General features: G+C 47.7%; 1 long non-coding RNA gene across 1 annotated transcript in view; it reads left to right on the top strand.

Moving 5' to 3' along the window:
• Positions 1-19901, top strand: part of LOC116477789 (uncharacterized) — a 48311-nt gene that overhangs the window by 12183 nt on the left and 16227 nt on the right. Inside the window, exons 2-3 of the long non-coding RNA XR_009208828.1 lie at positions 12110-12313; positions 13282-13460. This is a non-coding gene — a long non-coding RNA (uncharacterized LOC116477789). The remainder of the gene's footprint in view (positions 1-12109; positions 12314-13281; positions 13461-19901) is intronic.

The raw sequence follows: 19901 nt of genomic DNA, 5'->3' as shown, positions 1-19901 counted from the left end.
ATCTCCTGACCTCATGAGCCGCCCGTCTCGGCCTCCCAAAGTGCTGGGATTACAGGCGTGAGCCACCGCACCCGGCCCGTGATTTGGGTTTTCTACTAAGACTCTGACTGCTAGAGTAGTGTGGTCAGGTGTCCCATAACACCAAAAATATATGTCCCTGGTGAGATTGTTGCCCAGTTGGTGCAGGTGACCTGAGACTGCAGCCAACAACTGCTGGTGCCACCTTGGTCCCTTTAGGTCCTTCCTACCAGTTCTGTGTGCTGACGCCAGGTTTCTTTCTCTTTCTTTTTTTTTTTTTGAGAGGGAGTCTCATTCTGTCACCCTGGCTGGAGTACAATGGCGCGATCTCAGCTCACTGCAACCTCTGCCTCCTGGGTTCAAGCGATTCTTGTGCCTCAGCCTCCTGAGTACTGGGATTACAAGCGCTCACCACCACGCCCGGGTAATTTTTGTATTTTTAGTAGAGACAGGGTTTCACCATGTTGGCCAGGCTGGTCTCAAACTCCTGACCTCAGGTGATCCAACCACCTCGGCCTCCCACAGTGCTGGGATTACAGGTGTGAGCCACTGTGCCTGGCCTGACCCCCTGGTTTCTAAGTACTTTGGTTCTTTCACCTCCAGTTCTTCAGAGGACGGTCCCTGAGTTACTGAAGCCACTTTACGTGTTTGGGCAGAGAGCTGGGAGTGGGCAGAGAGCTGGGAGTGCCCAGAGCTGACACCCTCCAGGTGACCCACAGGTAATGGCTGACCCACGCTGGAGTGTAGGAGCCTTGCTTCAAGAGCACACAGACTTTGAGGTGATGTTTTTCCTTTTTTTCTTTTTGGTGATTTCTTATTTTGGTAATATATACATAACATTAAAGTTACCATTTTATTTTTGTCCCAACTACAAACTTATATTTTAAATATTTTTAAGTGCACACTTTAGGGGCATTAACTACATTGACATTGTTCTACAACCATCACCTCCATCCATCTCCAGAACTTTTTCATCTTGCCAAACAAACGTTCAGTCCCCATTCAACACTAACTTCTGTTCCCCTTCCCTTTCCTCAGCCCCTGGCACTCACCATTCTGCCTTTTTTTTTTTTTTTTTCCTGAGACAGAGTTTCACTCTTGTCGCCCACGCTGGAGTACAATGGCGCCGTCTCTGCTCACTGTAACGTCTGCCTCACAGGTTCAAGCCTTTCTCCTGCCTCAGCCACCGGGGTAGCTGGGATTACAGGTGACCGCCACCACGCCCAGCCAATTTTTGTATTTTTAGTAGAGAATGGGGTTTCACCACGTTGGCCAGGCTGGTCTTGAACTTCTGACCTCGGGTGATCTACCCGCCTCGTCCTCCCAAAATGCTGTGATAAGAGGCATAAGTCACCGCTCCTGGCCAGTGCTTTTTTTAAAAAATAACAATCAGATCTCATGAGAACTCACTCTCCCAATGACAGCACCAAAAGGGATGGTATTAAACCATGAGAAACCTCTCCCACGATCCACTCACCTCCCAGCAGGACCCACCTCCAGCACTGGGGTTTACATTTCAATATAAGATTTGGGCAGGGACGCAGATCCAAACCATATCATAGAAGTAGGGTCTCATTCTGTCGCCCAGGCTGGAATGTAGTGGCACAAACATGACTCACTGCAGCCTCAAACTCCTGGGCTCAAGTGATCTTCCTGCCTTGGCCTCCCAATAGCAGGGATTACTGGCACACACCACCACACCCAGCTACTTATCTTATTTTTTGTAGAGATAGGGGGTCTCACTATGTTGCCCAGGATGGTCTCAAACTCCTGGGCTCAAACGACCCTCCCGCCTGGGCCTCTCAAAATGCTGGGATTACAGGCATGAGGCTCTGCACCCGGCCTTATTGCATCATTTATATTTAATTCATTGGGTGCACCTTTCTCTCTCCTAGTAGACTGTAACTGATGGATAGAAAACTTCCTCAGTGTATCTTCCTGCCTTATACAAGGTTCTTTGGTTGCCAGTAGAGAAAGCATTTCATATTACCCCAAAAGGGAAATTTATTACTAGGATATAAAAGTGTTTCATGGAGTCTAATAACAGGAAATTCAGCTGGAGTTTACAAGGAACTAGACTCCAGCATTGGACACCTGTCTATAGGAAAACCCCTCTCTCTCTCTCTCTCTCCTCAGTCTTTTTTGTTCTGTGAATCAGCTTTCTCATGCTCATGGTGGGAAGCAGCTGCCCCTTTTATCACCTTAGTTCCAATCACTCACAGAAACTAACTGGCTGTTCCTGAATTCCAATCCGCAAACCCTGATTGGCCCAGCTGGGTCTGGAGTCGGCCCCTGGCCAGTCATGCTGCTGCTACTCTGGTTCTTCTTATGAAATTGTCCTCTCCTCCTTAGGTACCTAGCCAGCAGCCTTGGCCCGTCTTCAACCTGGTACAAACTGTCTCTTGGCTGGTGGCCTGTCCAGAGCCACCCTGCCACTCATTGAGGGGTGCCTCATGACCTGGAACCTTCTCTTCCTTGACCAGGCTAAGACACAGCCCCAAGCCTCAGTCCCAGCATGGCAAAGAGCTCGTTTGCAGCCCCTAATCAGACCCTGGCTCAGAGGAAGCCAGAACTGCCCATCGAGAAGAATCCGGGGCAAATTAGGGCTTATCTGCAACTGCAGACCAGCTGGAAAGGCACGTTACACAAATCTATGAGATTATTCTCCCTATAGGGTCAGAGTTGGGTAACATTATTCACAACACCTGAGTAGGTGGTTCAGGCTGGCCCCTCCCAGATACTGACACGCCAAGAGCCTTAGGCCTGGGGGTGCTCCTGTCCCAAATACCCTTCGGATAATCACTTCCAGATCTGAGTGGCAAGGATATGGCTGAGCACCATATTCAAGGACCTTGTTTACAGCTTGGGGTGAGAGGAGTTGCCCTGTATAGTCTGGGGCAAGAGGGACTCCCCTCAATGCCCACAGATAAATGTCCCCTCAATCAGCAAGGCATGGCCTTGTTGACCTTCTCCTGGGCACAGACCTTTAGCTTCCTTCCTGGATGTTCAGCCTTGGCAGGGAGTCCTGAAATTTCTTTTTTTTTTCTTTTACAGAGTCTCGCTCTGTCACCCAGGCTGGAGTGCAGTGATGCGATCTTGGCTCACTGCAACCTCCACCTCCTGGGTTAAAGTGATTCTTGTGCCTCAGCCTCTCAAGTAGCTGGGACTACGGGCACTGCCACCACACCCGGCTAATTTTGTATTTTTAGTAGAGACAGGGTTTCACCACGTTGGCCAGCCCGGTCTCCAACTCCTGACCTCAAATGATCCACCCGCCTCGGTCTCCCAAAGTGCTGGGATTACAGGCATGAGCCACAGCACATAATAGACAAAAGGTGGAGACAATCCAGATATCCATCAATAGATGAGCGGATAAACAGAATGCGCTCTGTCCATGCCATGGAATCCTATTTGGCTATAAAAAGGAATGAAGTTCTTTTTTTTTCTTTTTTGGGACGGAGTCTCACTTTGTCACCCAGGCTGGAATGCAGTGGCGCCATCTCGGCTCACTGCAAGCTCCGCCTCCCAGGTTCCCGCCATTCTCCTGCCTCAGCCTCCAGAGTAGCTGGGACTACAGGTGCCCGCCACCATGCCTGGCTAATTTTTTGTATTTTTTTTAGTAGAGATGGGGTTTCACCATGTTAGCCAGGATGGTCTCCATCTCCTGACCTCGTGATCCGCCCGCCTCAGCCTCCGAAAGTGCTGGGATTACAGGCGTGAGCCACCGCGCCCAGCTTTTTTTTTTCTAAGACAGAATCTCACTCTCTCGCCCTTGCCGAAGTGCAGTGGTGCAGTCTCGGCTCACTGCAACCTTCTCTTACCAGGTTCAAGAGATTCTCCCACTTCAGCCTCCAGAGTAGCTGGGATTACAGGCGTGTGCCACAACACCCAGCTAATTTTGTATTTTTATTTATTTTTTATTTTATTTTATTTTTTTTTTGAGATGGAGTCTCGCTCTGTCGCCCAGGCTGGAGTGCAGTGGCGCAATCTCGGCTCACTGCAAGCTCCGCCTCCCGGGTTCACGCCATTCTCCTGCCTCAGCCTCTCCGAGTAGCTGGGACTACAGGCGCCCGCCAGCACGCCTGGCTAATTTTTTTTTTTTTTTTGTATTTTTAGTAGAGATGGGGTTTCACCGTGGTCTCGATTTCCTGACCTCGTGATCCGCCCGCCTCGGCCTCCCAAAGTGCTGGGATTACAAGCGTGAGCCACCGCGCCCGGCCCTTAATTTTGTATTTTTAGTAGAGACGAGGTTTCACTATGTTGGCCAGGCTGTTCTCGAACTCCTAACCTTAAGTGATCTGCCCACCTTGGCTTCCCAAAGTGCCGAGATTACAGGCATGAGCCACCGCACCCGGCCTAGGAATGAAGTTCTGATAGGTGCTACAACATGGTGAACCGTAAAAATGTAATGCTGGCGGCCGGGCGCGGTGGCTCATGCCTGTGATCCCAGCACTTTGGGAGGCCGAGGCAGGTGGATCACCTGAGGTCAGGAGTTTGAGACCAGCCTGGCCAACATGGTGAAACCCCACGTCTACTAAAAATACAAAAAATTAGCCGGGTGTGGTGGTGGACACCTGTAATCCCAGGTACTCGGGAGGCTGAGGTGGGAGAATCTCTTGAACCCAGGAGGCAGAGGTTGCAGTGAGCTGAGATTGCATCACTGCACTCCAGCCTGGGCAACAAGAGCAAAAGTCTGACTCAAAAAAAGAAAAAACAAAAAAAAGCCCATATTGCTAAGTGGAAGTGCATAAATGCTAAAAGCCCACACAGTATGTGATTCCATTCATTTGAAATGTCTGGGATAGGCAAAGGCACAGAGACAGACGGTAGATTAGTGCTTGCCAGGGACTGGAGAGGGAAGTGATAGCTAAGGAGTACAGGGTTTCTTTTGAAAATGTTCTCAATTTCACCATGCTCATAGTTGCGTAAGTCTGTGGACACACTAAAAACCACTGAATTGTACATTTTATTTATTTATTTATTTATTTATTTATTTATTTATTTATTTGAGATGGAGTCTCTGTCGTCCAGGCTGGAGTGCAGTGGCATGATCTCGGCTCATTACAACATCTGCCTCCCGGGTTCAAGCGATTCTCCTGCCTCAGCCTCCCTAGTAGCTGGGATTACAGGTGCCTGCCACCATGCCCTGCTAATTTTTGTATTTTCAGTAGAGATGGGGTTTCACCACATTGGCCAGGCTGGTCTCAAACTCCTGACCTTGTGATCAGCCCGCCTCAGCCTCCCAAAGTACTGGGATTACAGGCGTGAGCCACCGTGCCCGGCCAGAATTCACTCATTTAAAGTGTACAGCCAGGCACGGTGGCTCAGGCCTGTAATCCAACACTTTGGGAGGCTGAGGTGGGCGGATCACCTGAGGTTGGGAGTTCGAGACCAGCCTGACCAACATGGAGAAACCCCATCTCTACTAAAAATACAAAATTAGCCGGGTGTGGTGGTGCATACCTGTAATCCCAGCTACTTGGGAAGCTGAGGCGGGAGAATCGCTTGAACCTGGGAGGCGGAGGTTGCAGTGAGCCGAGATCATGCCATTGCACTCCAGCCTGGACAACAAGAGCGAAACTCCGTCTCAAAAAAGAAAAAGAAAGAAAAAAGAAAAAAAAAGAAAAAGTATCTCATGCAGAATGAGCGCACTCTAGGGGCTGTTAGGTGTCCAGAGCGAGTCACAGACCACTTTTTTTTTTTTTTTGAGACTTCTGCTAAATTGAAAACCAGGTAAATGTCAAAAGAAGGTAACATAGAATGGGCTAAATTTTGTTTAACTTTTTATGGAAGTGTAAAATGCATATAGAAAAGTGGGGCCAGGCATGGTGGCTCACCCCTGTAATCCTGGCTCTTTGGGAGGCCCAAGTAGGAGGATTGCTTGAGGTCAGGAGATCAGACCAGGCTGGGCAACATAGTGAGACCCCTATCTCAAAAAAAAATTAAAAATAGCTGGATGTGGTAGTGCATGCCTGTAGTCTCAGCTACTCAGGAGGTTGAGGCGAGATCACTTGAGCCCAGCAGGTCGAGAGGTCGAGGCTGCAGTGAGTGGTGATCACACCACTGTACTTCAGCCTCGGTGACAGAGCAAGACCCTGTCTCAAAAAAAAAAAAAAAAGGCCAGGAGCGGTGGCTCACACCTGTAATCCCAACACTTTCAGAGGCCAATGCAGGTAGATTGCTTGAGACCAGGCATTTGAGACCAGCCTGGGCAACATGGCTAAATCTCGTCTCTACAAAAAAATTTTTTTAATTAGCTGGGCATTGTGGTGCATTGCCTATGGTCCCACCTACTCCAGAGGCTGAGGTGGGAGGATCACCCAAGGCCCAGGAAGTGAAGGCTGCTGTGACCAGTAATCATGCCTCCGCACACCAGCCTGGGTGGCAAAGTGAGACCCTGTCTCAAAAAAAAAAAAAAAGTGGAAATATCATCAGTGTATAGCTTGATAAATTTTCACAAACTGAACACAGCATTTTGTCAAAACCAATAGTCTCTGGGACCATCTCTCTCCAGAACAATGCCAAAAGTCTAAATTTGAGTCCTTCTATATGTGTGAAGACACTCCTGAGTCAACTTTGTAGGCCCCTTTTTTTTCGTCTCCTTTTCCCCCTTATTTTTCCAAAGGAAAATGAGGTGCCATCAATGAGGTGGCTGTTTTTGTTTATTTATTTATTTATTTATATTATTATTTTTAGAGACAGGGGCTCACTCTATTGCCCAAGGTGGGGTAAAGTGGCCTGATCATACCTCACTGCAGCTTTGAACTCCTGCCTCAGCTTCCCTTGTATTTATTTATGTATTTATTTGTGAGACAGAGTCTCACTTTGTCGCCCAGGCCGGAGTGCAGTGGTGTACTCATGGCTCACTGCAGCCTCAACCTCCTGGGCTCAAGTGATCCTCCCACCTCAGCCTCCCAAGGAACTGGGGCCACAGGTGTGCACCACCACACTCGGTTAACTTTTGTATTTTTTGTAGAGACTAGGTTTCGTTGTGTTGCCCAGGCTGGTCTCGATCTCGTAGGCTAGAGTGATCCTCCTGCCTCAGCCTCCCAAAGTGCTGAGATTACAGGTGTGAGCCACCGTGCCTGTCCCTTTCCTTGTATTTGAATTTAAATTTAAGTTAGATAAAATTAAAAGTTCCTCAGTCACAGTAGCCACATTCCAAGCGCTTTGTGGGCACATGCTGGATTATATGGGACAGACATATGCAGACATTGTGGCACCCTCACCAGTTCTACTGGACAGAGCTGCTCTAGGGACGAGTTTTCACTGTAGCTTCAATCCCTTCTTTGGAGAGTTTCCTTTTGCTTCTCTCTCTCCCCCAACCCTCTTTCTCCAGAAAAAAAAAAAAGGTCAGGCCAGGTGCGGTGGCGCACGCCTATAATCCCAGCACTCTGGCCTGCCTGGTCTCGGCCTCTCAAAGTGTGACTTGAGGTCAGGAGTTCGAGACCAGCCTAGCCAATATGGTGAAACCTCGTCTCTACTAAAAATACAAAAATTAGCTGGGCATGGTGGCAGGCACCTGTAATCCCAGCTACTCCAGAGGCTGAGGCAGGAGAATTGCTTGAACCCAGGAGGCAGAGGTTGTAGTGGGCCGAGATCGCGCCATTGCACTTCAGCCTGGGCAACAGAGCAAGGCTCCGTTTCAAAAAAAAAAAATGGTCAGCAACATGCTCTGTCAGAACCTAACATCATGTCTGCAGGGATAAGCCAGTGAAAATTACAGTGTTTGAAAATAGTTGTTAGGCAAAGAAATAAAGCTAATAAATCATCCCAAGGAAAAATGCATGGCCTCACTGGAATTAAATAAATGAAAATTAAAATAACCCTGCCATACCATTACATACTGTCTAGACTAGGAAAAATGTGTAAAAATGATGGCCTGCGATATTGGAAAAAGAGACACCATTACACGTGGCTAGCCATCCTCGCAATTAGGTAAATCTTCCTGAAGAAACATCTGGAACTGTTACAGGAACTATAAAACCATTTTCTGACTGAATAATTCCACTTAATGACTATTTGTTCAACATATATACCTGGCATGAGGCACAGTACTTGGCACTTGACATACTTTTTTTTGGTTTTTTGGTTTTTTTTGAGACGGAGTCTCGCTCTGTCACCCAGGCTGGAGTGCAGTGGCGCGATCTCAGCTCACTGCAAATGCCACCTCCCGGGTTCAAGAGATTCTCCTGCCTCAGCTTCCTGACTTCACACATACTTTTTAAAGAATTTACTTTTCGCAACAATCCTGTGAGATTGGTAGGTATCCTGATTCTTGTTTTAAAAAGCAGCAAACTGTCCAGGCGCAGTGGCGCAGCGCTGTAATCCCAGCACTTTGGGAGGCTGAGGTAGGAGGATCACTTGGGTCAGGAGTTCAAGACCAGCCTGGCCAACACAGCAAACCCTGTCTCTACTAAAAATACAAAAATTAGCTGGGCGTGGTGGCCAAGACAGGTGGATCACTTGAGGTCAGGAGTTCGAGACCAGTCTGGCCAACATAGTGGAACCTCGTCTCTACTAAAAATACAAAAATTAGCTTGGTGTGGTGGTGCACGCCTGTAATCATGCCTGTAATCCCAGCTACTCAGGAGGCTGAGGCAGGAAAATCGCTTGAGGCCAGGAGTTCCAGTCTAGCTTGGGCAACAAGACTATGTCTCTATATAGTCCTCACTACTTGGGAGGCTGAGGTAGGACGATTGCTCGAGCCCATGAATTAGAGGCTGCAGTGAGCTACGCACTGCAGCCTGGGAGACACAGTGAAACACGATCTTAAAAGAAAAAAAGAAAAGAAAAAAGCCAGATGTGGTGATGCGCACCTGTAGTACAGCCACTCGGGAGGTAGGATCGCCTGAGCCCAGGAAATGGAGGCTGCAATGAGTTATTATCTCGCCACTGTATTCCAGCCTGGATGGCAGAGTGAGACTCCGTCTCTTAAAAAATAATAATAAATAAAAATAATTTTAAAGAGAGGCTGGGGCCAGGCATGGTGGCTCACGCCTGTAATCCCAGCACTTTGGGAGGCCGAGGAGGACAGATCAGGAGGTCAGGAGTTTGACACCAGCCTGGCCAACATGGTGAAAACCCGTCTCTACTTAAAAATACAAAAAAATTAGCCAGGTGTGGTGGCGGGTGTCTGTAATGCCAGCTACTCGGGAGGCTGAGGCAGGAGAGAATCACTTGAACCCGGGAGGCGGAGGTTGCAGGGAGCCCAGATCGCGTCATTGCATGCCAGCCTGGGCAACAACAATGAACCTTTGTCTCAAAAAAAAAAAAAAAAAAGAATTGCCACCAAAGAAAGGAATAGTACACTGGGATGGAGGAATAAATTTATGCAAAAATATACATATGAACGTAATTATTACATATTATTACAGGAGAAAAATTGTAAAATGCACACAGCAATGTAAGTTTGCTTTACACACAGTAGGTGCTCAATACATGCTTAATATAAAAAAGCAATTTGGTTGTATCTACAGCTAACAAGATACTATATGGTACACTTTAAAAATTGTTGAGGGTAGATTTCATGTCAAGTATTTTTACCACAATAAAATAAAATTATTTTAAAAACCCCAAACCAAAAAATCCACAATTCGGAGAAACAGGGCTCTGGCCCTTTAAAAGCCAGAGGCTGGTTAAGAGAGAAAGGCGGGTCCTGGAGCTGGTGTAATAAGCTCCTTGACTCATTTAAATGAGCATGCGTGAAGGTCGCCCCGGTGCCTGAGTCACGTTCCTGCATTCAATGCGCCTGCGCTTCCTGAAGCCAGACTGGGCCCTCGGCTCCGCCCGCCTATTTAGATGGGCGGAGACAGTCGCGTGAGTTCAGTGAACCCACAATCTCCCGCGCAATTAACCAGACCCGCCCCTGTATACATTCGCATACGTCAGCACTTGACAGTTGCTGGACGCCTGGAGTTGCGCCTGCGCTCTGGACGCTCTTGCCGGAAGTGGGCGGGATCCCGTTCCAATGCGGTAAGGGAGATAAGAGCGCGGAGGAGGCGTTGGTAGCCGAGTTTAGGGCGGGGACTGTCCCCAATGCCCCACAGCAAGGTTACTAGACCTAAAAATGTCACGACTGGGAATATGAACACAGAGAATTTACCCTTCAATTTAAAAAAGATTTGAGTAGGCCGGGCGCGGTGGCTCACGCCTGTAATCCCAGCACTTTGGGAGGCCGAGGCGGGCGGATCACGAGGTCAGGAGATCGAGACCATCCTGGCTAACATGGTGAAACCCCGTCTCTACTAAAAATATAAAAAATTAGCCGGGCGAGGTGGCGGGCGGAGGTGAGGCAGAGAATGGCTGAACCTGGGCGGACCGCATGACCGGAATCCTGCCATGCCTCACACAGGTGACACGAGATTGAGCAGGGCGCGGTGGCTCACACGTGTAATCCCAGCACTTTGGGAGGCTGAGGCGGGTGGATCACCTGAGGTCAGGAGTTCGAGACCAGTCTAGCCAACGTGGTGAAACCCCGTCTCTGCCTAAACAAAATACAAAAATTAGCTGGGCGTGGTGGCGGGCGCCTGTAATCCTAGCTACTCGAGAGGCTGAGGCAGGAGAATCTCTTGAACCCAGGAGGTGGAGGTTGCAGTGAGCTGAGATTGCACCATTGCACTCCAGCCTGGGTGACAAGAGTGAAACTCCGTCTAAAAAAAAAAAAAAAAGATTTGGCGGGGCGTGGTGGCTCACGCCTGTAATCCCAGCACTTTGGGAGGCCGAGGCAGGTAGATCACCTGAGGTCGAGAGTTGGAGACCAGCCTAACCAACATGGAGAAACCCTGTCTCTACTAAAAATACAAAATTAGCCCGGCATGGTGGCTCATGCCTGTAATCCCAGCTACTCGGGAGGCTGAGGCAGGAGAATCTCTTGAACCCAGGAGGCAGAGGTTGTGGTGAGCTGAGATCACGCCACTGCAGTCATTGCACTCCGGCCTGGGCAACAAGAGCGAAACTCTGTCTCAAAAAAAAAAATAGTAATAATAAAATTTTTAAAAAGAGCCCTAAGCCAAGAATGGACCTGCTTTGAAAAGAATGAACTGCTTCGTATGTCCCTCATAAAAAGCATAGAAAAGTAATGAAAAAGCAAACATGGAAACCCTTAAATGGACTCAAAATCTACACCTAGTTAATATGATGTTCCCTGCATTCAGAAGGGCCTTGTGCTTGGGTTAATACCCTCCTGTCACTATTTCAAAATTCTTTTTTTTTTTTTTTTTTTTAAATATGGAGTCTCTCTATTGCCCAGCCTGGAGTTCAGTGATGTGATCATGGCTCACTGCAACCTCCACCTCCCAGGTTCAACTGATTCTCCCACCTCAGCCTCCCGAGTAGCTGGGATTACATGCGTGTGCCACTATGCCCGGCTAATTTTTAATTTTTAGTAGAAATGGGGTTTCACCATGTTGGCCAGGCTGGTCTTGAACCCCTGACCTTAGGCCTCCTGACCTGATCCACCCCCCTCGGCCTCCCAAAGTGCTGGGATTACAGATGTGTGCCCTTGCGCCCGGGCCATTTTCAAATTCTTCATAATTTTTTTTTTTTTTTTTTGAGACATGGTCTCCCTCTGTTGCCCAGGCTTGAGTGCAGTGGTGTGATCACAGCTCACTGTAGCCTCGATTTTTTAGACAAGTGATCCTCCTGCCTCAGCCTCCTGAGTAGCTGAGACCACAGGTGTGTGCCACTATGCCCGTTAATTTTTTATTTTTGTAGAAATGGGGTCTCGCTATCTTGCCTAGGCTGGCCTTGAACTCCTGGGCTCAAGTGATCCTCCTGCCTCAGCCTCCCAAAGTGCTGGGATTACAGGTATGAGCCACTGTATCCAGCCCCCTGCTCTTAAATAGAGCCTCATGAGAGAAACAGTCCCCTTCCCAGCTGTGGGAATAGTTATGTGAGGATGTGATAGAGGCTGTGACATGCTGAGAAATAAAGCCAACCTGCTGCAGATGGCAGAGAAAAAGAACTTGACCCTTAATGACATTCCTGAGCCATTCACAACACTGTAAGGTCATTGGACCCATTGTTCTGTGACATAGTAAATTTTCCTTATTGGTTAAGCACTTTTGGTTACATTTCCTTTTACTTGCAGGTGGGCTGATTGTGGAGGCTAAAGCAACTCTACCTTGCAGGCTTATCCACCATGTGGACTTCCAGTTCATCTCAGTTCCCAGAATGCCTCTAAGATTTCTACATTATCTACTGTGAAAAGCAGGTAATTGCTGCAAATCCTGCCCTTGGGTCAAAACAACCTTGATGACATATTCCTTCTGAAGCACATACGCTCTTTCCCTAGGTATAGAAGCCTTGGGTCTGGGGGCTAACAGTGCAGGCATCCATCATCTCACAGCCACCCAAGACATGGCTTTTGTTCAAAAATCCCTATTAAATGTTTCACTCTGAGGCTGGGTGGGTGGATCACACCTGTAATCCCAGTGCTTTGGGAGGCCAAGACAGGAGGAATGCTTGAGGCCAGGAGTTTGAGAGCAACCTGGACAAAGTGGTGAGACCTCATTGCTACAAAAAAATGGAAAACCTTAACCGAGTGTGCTGCGGTGCACCTATAGTCCCAGCTACTCAGGAGGCTGAGGCAGGAGCATTGCTTGAGCCCAGAAGTCTGAGGCTGCAGTGAGCCATGATTGTGCCACTGCACTCCAGCCTGGGCAACAGAGCGAGACTCTGTCTCTAAAAAACAAAGAAGTTTCTTTCTGAGAAACCAGGTTTGTCAGCTTCCTTCAGGTCTCGGCCCTTGCGGGTAGGTTTGCTCATGGTAGAACACTGACACATCACCCCCAAGCTATCCCAAGAAACCATGCTCACTGGTTTGGTAATGTGTTAGCTTGGCTAGTTGAATTGCATTTCCCAGAATTCCTTTTTCTATGTGTTTCTGGTTGGGTGGGCCATAAAGGGCAATTTTCTGTGGCGTGAGATTTGGTGTGTGGATGTAGAGCAGCAGCCATACTCTTACTGATGCCTGGAATGCCGGGGCAGAGTCACCAGCCACTTCTGCATCTCCTGAACATTGTCCTTTGCCTGCCTGCGGTGGGTCCACCTGCCCCTGGATCCTCGTTTGGCTGCTGTGACCCCTGAACCAGCTCCCTGCCTAAGGGCACCAGTGTTTTCTGCAGGACACCCATGCCATCAAAGTTGGGGACAATGAGGACTGACCTAGGTTTCAGTCTGTGCTTGTAGATTTCAGCTCTTGCTCATGGGTTCCAGATTGTTCTTGCTCTTCTCTACTTTACATCCATCTTCTGTTCTCAGCTGCCTGCCCTGCAGACTTCAGGCTCCAGCATCAGACACAGAGACCCAGCGTTATGGAGACTGTCTAACCAGATCTCACAATTGTGGAAGATCCCAACTCCTACAAAAATCTCTTAAAAACCACGTGTCGCTGGGCACAGTGGCTCATGTCTGTAATTCCAGCACTTTGGGAGGCCGAGGTGAGTGGATCTCTTGAGCCCAGGAGTTTGAGACCAGCCTGGAGCAACATGGTGAAACTGTTCCTCTACAAAAGATACAAAAATTAGCTGGGCATGGTGTCATGCGCCTGTAGTCCCAGCTACTCAGGAGGCTGAGGTGGGAGGGTCACTTGAGCCCAGGAATTGAAGGCTGTAGTGAGCTGTGATTGTGCCCCTGCACTCCAGCTGGGGAGACAGAGCGAGACCCTGTCTCAAAAACAACCCCTCCCCCCAAAAAAGTCACCTGGATGAAGCCAGGCGCGGTGGCTCACGCCTGTAATCCCAGCACTTTGGGAGGCCGAGGCAGGCGGATCACGAGGTTAGGAAATCGAGACCATCCTGGCTAACACGGTGAAACCCCGTCTCTACTAAAAATACAAAAAATTAGCCGGGCATGGTGGCGGGCGCCTGTAGTCCCAGCTACTCAGGAGGCTGAGGCAGGAGAATGGCGTGAACCCGGGAGGCGGAGCTTGCAGTGAGCCGAGATTGCACCACTGCACTCCAGCCTGGGCAACAGAGCGAGACTCTGTCTCAAAAAAAAAAAAGAAAAGTCACCTGGATGAAGCCTGTGCAGCCATTTCAGCCAAAGATGCTACTGGAGATGGTGCCCAAGACAAAGAGAGGGAGAAATACCCCAGCTTCCCCTCCTGCCTTCCAGCCTCCCACCAGTCCTTTCCATTGAGTGAGCCCAGCAGGAAGGCTGGAAAGCTCAGTCTGCGTGTTCATCACCTTGGGAAACAGAGCAGAGCAGGCGGAAGGGTAAGGAGGGGATCGGATGTCATTCAGGCAAATGACAAGTACACTAACTATTCACCCACTCGATACATATTTATTGAGTGCCAGGAGCCATGCTAAGTGCTGAGGCTACTGCCTTGCTCAAAACAAAGTCCCGTGGTTGGAGACTGGAATTGTTTTAGGATGCCAGTGAGAAGCCTAAACTGCAGGAAGACACAAGGTCTCCACCACTTGCTATAGCAATTACTTATACTTAACATTTCCCTAACCAGACAACATGCTGGCATTGGCAGATGTTAAGTGAACCAAACTGAAATACAATACACTTCTCAATTTAACCCCTCTCCAGAAAGAAGCACATGAATTTGGCAGCTCCTTTAAAGATGCTAATAAGTTTGAAACATCCTTTCTATTGCCGCATGGCTCTATCAAGGGAAGTACTTACAGTTTTGGAGTTACAGTTCATCTAAATTCTTTGATATAATTACTTTGCTAGGACACTTTTTTTTTTTTTTGGAGTCTCGCTCTGTTGCCCAGGCTGGAGTGCAGTGGCACAATCTTGGCTCACTGCAACCTCTGCCTCCTGAGTTCAAGCGATTCTCCTGCCTCAGCTTCCCAAGTAGCTGGGACTATAGGTGCCACCATCACGCCTAGTTAATTTTTTGTATTTTTAGTAGAGACAGGGTTTCACTATGTTGGCCAGGCTGTTCTTGAACTCCTGACCTCAGGTGATCTGCCCACTTCAGCCTTCTAAAGTGCTGAGATTACAGGTGTGAGCCACCATGCCCGGGCTTTTTTTTTTTTTTCAGTCTCACTCTGTTGCCCAGGCTGCAGTGCAGCAGCACGATCTTGGCTCACTGCAACCTCTGCCTCCTGGGTTCAAGCGATTCTCCTGCCTTAGCCTCCCGTGTAGCTGGGATTACAGGCGCCCACCACCACACCCAGCTAACTTTTGTATTTTTAGTAGAGACAGGGTTTCGCCATGTTGGCCAGGCTAGTCTTGAACTCCTGACCTCAAGTGATCCATCCGCTTCATCCTCCCAAAGACATGAGCTGCCCCGTCCGGCCATGATATATTCGTTTTTTGTTTTGTTTTTGTTTTGTTTTTTTTGAAACGGAGTTTCACTCCTGTTGCCCAGGCTGGAGTGCAGTGGCACAATCTCGGCTCACTGCAACCTCTGCCTCCTGGGTTCAAGTGATTCTCATGCCTCAGCCTCCCAAGTAGCTGGGATTACAGGAGCCCACTGCTATGCCTGGCTAATTTTTTTTATTTTTAGTAAAGACGGGGTTTTACCATGTTGGCCAGGCTGGTCTCAAACTCCTGACCTCAGGTAATCCGCCCGCCTCAGCCTCCCAAAGTGCTGGGATTACAGGCATGAGCCACCGCACCCCACCATATTCGTTTTTTGTTGTTGTTGTTGTTATTGTTTTTAAGAGACGGGCTCTTGCTATGTTGTCCAGGCTGGCCTCAAACTCCTGGGCTGAAGCTGTCCTCCTGCCGCAGCCTCCAGAGTAGCTGAGATGACAAAGATGCATGCGCCAGGGCACACTTATCTTGTAAATTATTTGGGGTGGATCATGCCAGTTCCTAAATCAAATAATTAACTGGTTTTCTGTAATCTAGAGACAGTAACAAATAATGTGGATCTCATTTATCACTTGAGATGTTAGGCGCTATGGCTGGGTTCTGTGGCTCACGCCTGTCATCCCAGTGCTTTGGGAGGCCGAGGTGGGAGGATGGCTTGAGCTCAGGAGGCTGATGCTGCAGTGAGCCATGATGGTGCCACTGCACTACAGCCTGGGCAACAGAGCAAGACCCTGTCTTTCTTTCTTTCCTTTTTTTTTTTTTTTTTTTTTTGAGACAGAGTTTTGGTCTGTCACCCAGGCTGGGAGTACAGTGGCCTGATCTTGGCTCACTGCAGCCTCCACCTCGTGGGTTCAAGTGATTCTCCTGCCTCAGCCTCCCAAGTAGCTGGGACCACAGGCGTGTGCCGCCACGCCTGGTTAATTTTTTTGTTGTATTTTTTGTAGAGATGGAGTTACACCATGTTGGCTGGGCAGATGTCAAACTCAAGTGACCTCAAGTGATTTGCCTGCCTCGGCCTTCCAAAGTGCTGGGATTACAGGCATGAGCCACGGTGCCCAGCCATATCTCATCTCCTAAAATAAAACAAAATCAACCAGGCGGGATGGCACACACTTGTAGTTCAGCTCCTCAGGAGGCTGCATTGAAAGGATCACTTGAGCTCGGGAGATCAAGGCGGCACTGAGCCGTGATTGTGCCATGGCACTCTAGACAGGGCGACAGAAAAAAAAAAAAAAGAATATCACAGCAGCGAAGTGAATGAATTATAGTCACACGTAACAATGGCTGAGTCTAATATGGAGCCATAATACTGACTACAGGAAGACAGACAGACATGTGTATATATGTGTGTGTGTGTGTGTGTGTGTGTGTGTTTAATTTATATTAATAATTATGTTCGGCTGGGCGCTGTGGCTCACGCCTATAATCTCAGCACTTTGGAAGGCTGAGGTGGGCAGATCACCTGAGGTCAGGAGTTCGAGACCAGCCTGGCCAACATGGTGAAACCCTGTCTCTACTAAAAATACAGAAATTGGCGTGGTGGCATGCGCTTGTAATTCCAGCTACTCAGGAGGCTGAGGCAAGAGAATCACTTGAACCCAGGAGGCAGAGGTTGCAGTGAACCGAGATCGCACCATTGCACTCCAGCCTAGGCGACAGAGCAAGACTCCGTCTCAAAAAAATAAAAAAATAAAAAAAAATAATTATGTTCATATATAACTTTAAAAATAAAAGATCCAAACCAGAAAAACAAACATAAGTGGTAAAACTACAAAGAAAAGCAACTAAATTACCAGAAAAGCAAGGCTGTGGTTACGTCTGGGGGAAAGAAGGAGGCCAAGGCTGAGAGTCTGCATGTTCCAGGCTTCTGGGCACTGGCAGTGATTAATTTCATGACCTGGGTTGTAGGTACCTAGGTGTTCAGCTTACTATTACTTGACAAACTGTACATAATGGTTTTTGTGCTTTCCTCCATGCTTATTTCGTGAGAAAACGCAAATGTAAAAAAAAAGCTGACAAAAGCAAGTCTCAGCACATTGTTGTTTTAAATGTAATAGATTAGTATACAATTTATTTACAAGACGAACAGTACACAACATAATAAGATATAAAGGAACACACATTGAACTAGAATGATATACCCCAAGTTCACAATAGTGGTTGCTTCTGGAGAGTGAGAAAGTGGGGATTAATGTATAATTATATGCCAGGTGCAGTAGCTCACACCTGTAATCCCAGCACTTTGGGAGGCCAAGACAGGAGGATCGCTTTGAGACCAGCCTGGTCAACATAGTGAGACCTCCATCTCTACATAAAATGTAAAAAATTAGCCGGGTGTGGTGGCATGCACTTGTAGTCCCAGCTACTTGAGAAGTTGAGGTAAAAAGATCACTTGAGCCTGGGAGGTCAAGGATACAGTGAGCTGAGATCACATCACTGTGCTCTAGCCTGGGCGACAGAGACAGACCTTGTCTCAAATAAATAAATAAATAAATAAATAAATAAATAAATAAATAAATAAAATATTTTTTAAAAGGCCGGGCCTGGTGGCTCACGCTGTAATTCCCAGCACTTTGGGAGACCGAGGTGGGCAGATCACGAGGTCAATAGATCGAGACCATCCTGGCCAACATGGTGAAACCCCGTCTCTACTAAAAATACAAAAATTAGCTGGGTGTGGTGGCTTACACCTGTAGTCCCAGCTATTCAGGAGGCTGAGGCACAAGAATGGCTTGAACCTGAGAGGCGGAGGTTGCAGTGAGCCGAGATCGTGCCACTGCACTTCAGCCTGGGTGACAGAGTGAGATTCTGTCTCAAAAAAAAGAAAAAAAAGGCCAGGCACAGTGGCTTATGCCTGTAATCCCAGCGCTTTGGGAGGCCAAGGTGGGCGGATCATGCGGTCTGGAGATCGAGACCATCCTGTCTAACATGGTGAAACCCCGTCTCTACTAAAAATATAAAAAATTAGCCGGGCGTGGTGGCGGGCGCCTGTAGTCTCAGCTACTCGGGAGGCTGAGGCAGGAGATGGCGTGAACCTGGGAGGCGGAGCTTGTAGTGAGCCGAGATCGCACCACTGCCCTCCAGCCTGGGTGACAGAGCAAGACTCCGTCTCAAAAAATATATATATATAATTATAATATATAATAATAAGTAATTCTAATCTAGTGGTTTTTAAGGTATTCAGAGGGTTGTGCGACCACCACCGCTATCTGCTTTCAGAATATTTTCATCATACCCATTAGTTGTTACTGTTCCTTTCCCCACTCCCCCAGCCCCTGGCAAGCACTTCTCTGCTTTCTGTCTCTCTGAACTTGCCTGTTCTGGACATTTCCTATAAGTGGAATCATACACTATGTAGTCTTTTGTGACGGACGAGCTTCACTTCCCACGATGTCTTCAAGGTTTTTCCATGTGATAACCTGTGTCAATACATCATTCCGTTGGATGGCTGAATCATACTCCATTGTGCGGTAGATCACATTTTGTTTATTCATTCATCAGTGGATGGACACTTGCGTTGTTTCCACTTTTTGGCTTTTAGGAATAATGCTAGTATCAACATTTGTGTACAAGTTTTTGTGTGGACATAATGTTTCATTTCTTTTGGTGCTACACCCAGAAGTGGAATTTCTCTGTCATATGGTAACTTGGTGTTTCATATTTTGAGGAACTGCCAAACTGTCTTCCGAAGTGGCTGCACCATTTCGCATTCCCATCGGTAATACGTGAGGGTCTTAATTTCTCCACATCTTTAACATTTATGATTGTCTTTTTAATTTTAGCTATTCTAGTGAGTGAGATCACTCTGGGCTAATTTGCATTTCCCTAATAATTAATGATGTTGAACTTAGGATGTCTTTGTTAAATGCAGAAATAACCATGTAAATTTCCAGAATAAATTGCCACATCAAAATTTTTATATGATTAATCTGAACAATTAATACTTTAGTTATTTTCTGATTACAAAAGCAGTATATACTCAAATGATTATTCCCAAAATCAGGGTAATCCTTTGAGGGGAAGAGAGAGAGAGCCAGGATCTGAGAAGAGGGACATTGGTCATTTAAAGCGATGGCATGGCCAGGCCCAGTGGCTCATACCTGTAATCCCAGCACCTTGGGAGGCCAAGGTGGGAGGATCACTTGAGGTCAGGAGCTTGAGACCAGCCTGGCCAATATGGTGAAATACCGTTTCTACAAAAATACAAAAATTAGCTGGGCATGGTGGTGGGCGCCTGTAATCTCAGCTACTTGGGAGGCTGAGCAGGAGAATCCTTTGAACCCTGGAGGCAGAGGTTGCAGAGAGCCGAGATCAGGCCACTGCACTCCAGCCTGGGGAACAAGGGCAAAACTCCATCTAAAAAAAAAAAAAAAGAACGATGGCAATTTCTTCTTGACCTGGGTCAGTTACACAGATTGACTTTGTAATTATTATTTAAATTACATCTGGAGTCCTACCCTTCCCTTCCCTTCCCTCCCTCCCTCCCTCCCTCCCTCTCTTCTTTCCTTCCTTCCTTCCCTTTCTTTCTTTCTTTCTTTTTCTTTCCTTCTTTTTTCTTTTCTTTCTTTCTTTCTTTCTTTCTTTCTTTCTTTCTTTCTTTC

This window comes from Hylobates moloch, unplaced genomic scaffold, assembly GCF_009828535.3.
Source record: "Hylobates moloch isolate HMO894 unplaced genomic scaffold, HMol_V3 SCAFFOLD_12, whole genome shotgun sequence".
NCBI classification, from domain to species: domain Eukaryota; kingdom Metazoa; phylum Chordata; class Mammalia; order Primates; family Hylobatidae; genus Hylobates; species Hylobates moloch.
Note: the sequence above shows the minus strand (reverse complement) of the source record. Positions and strands in the feature narration are given on the sequence as shown.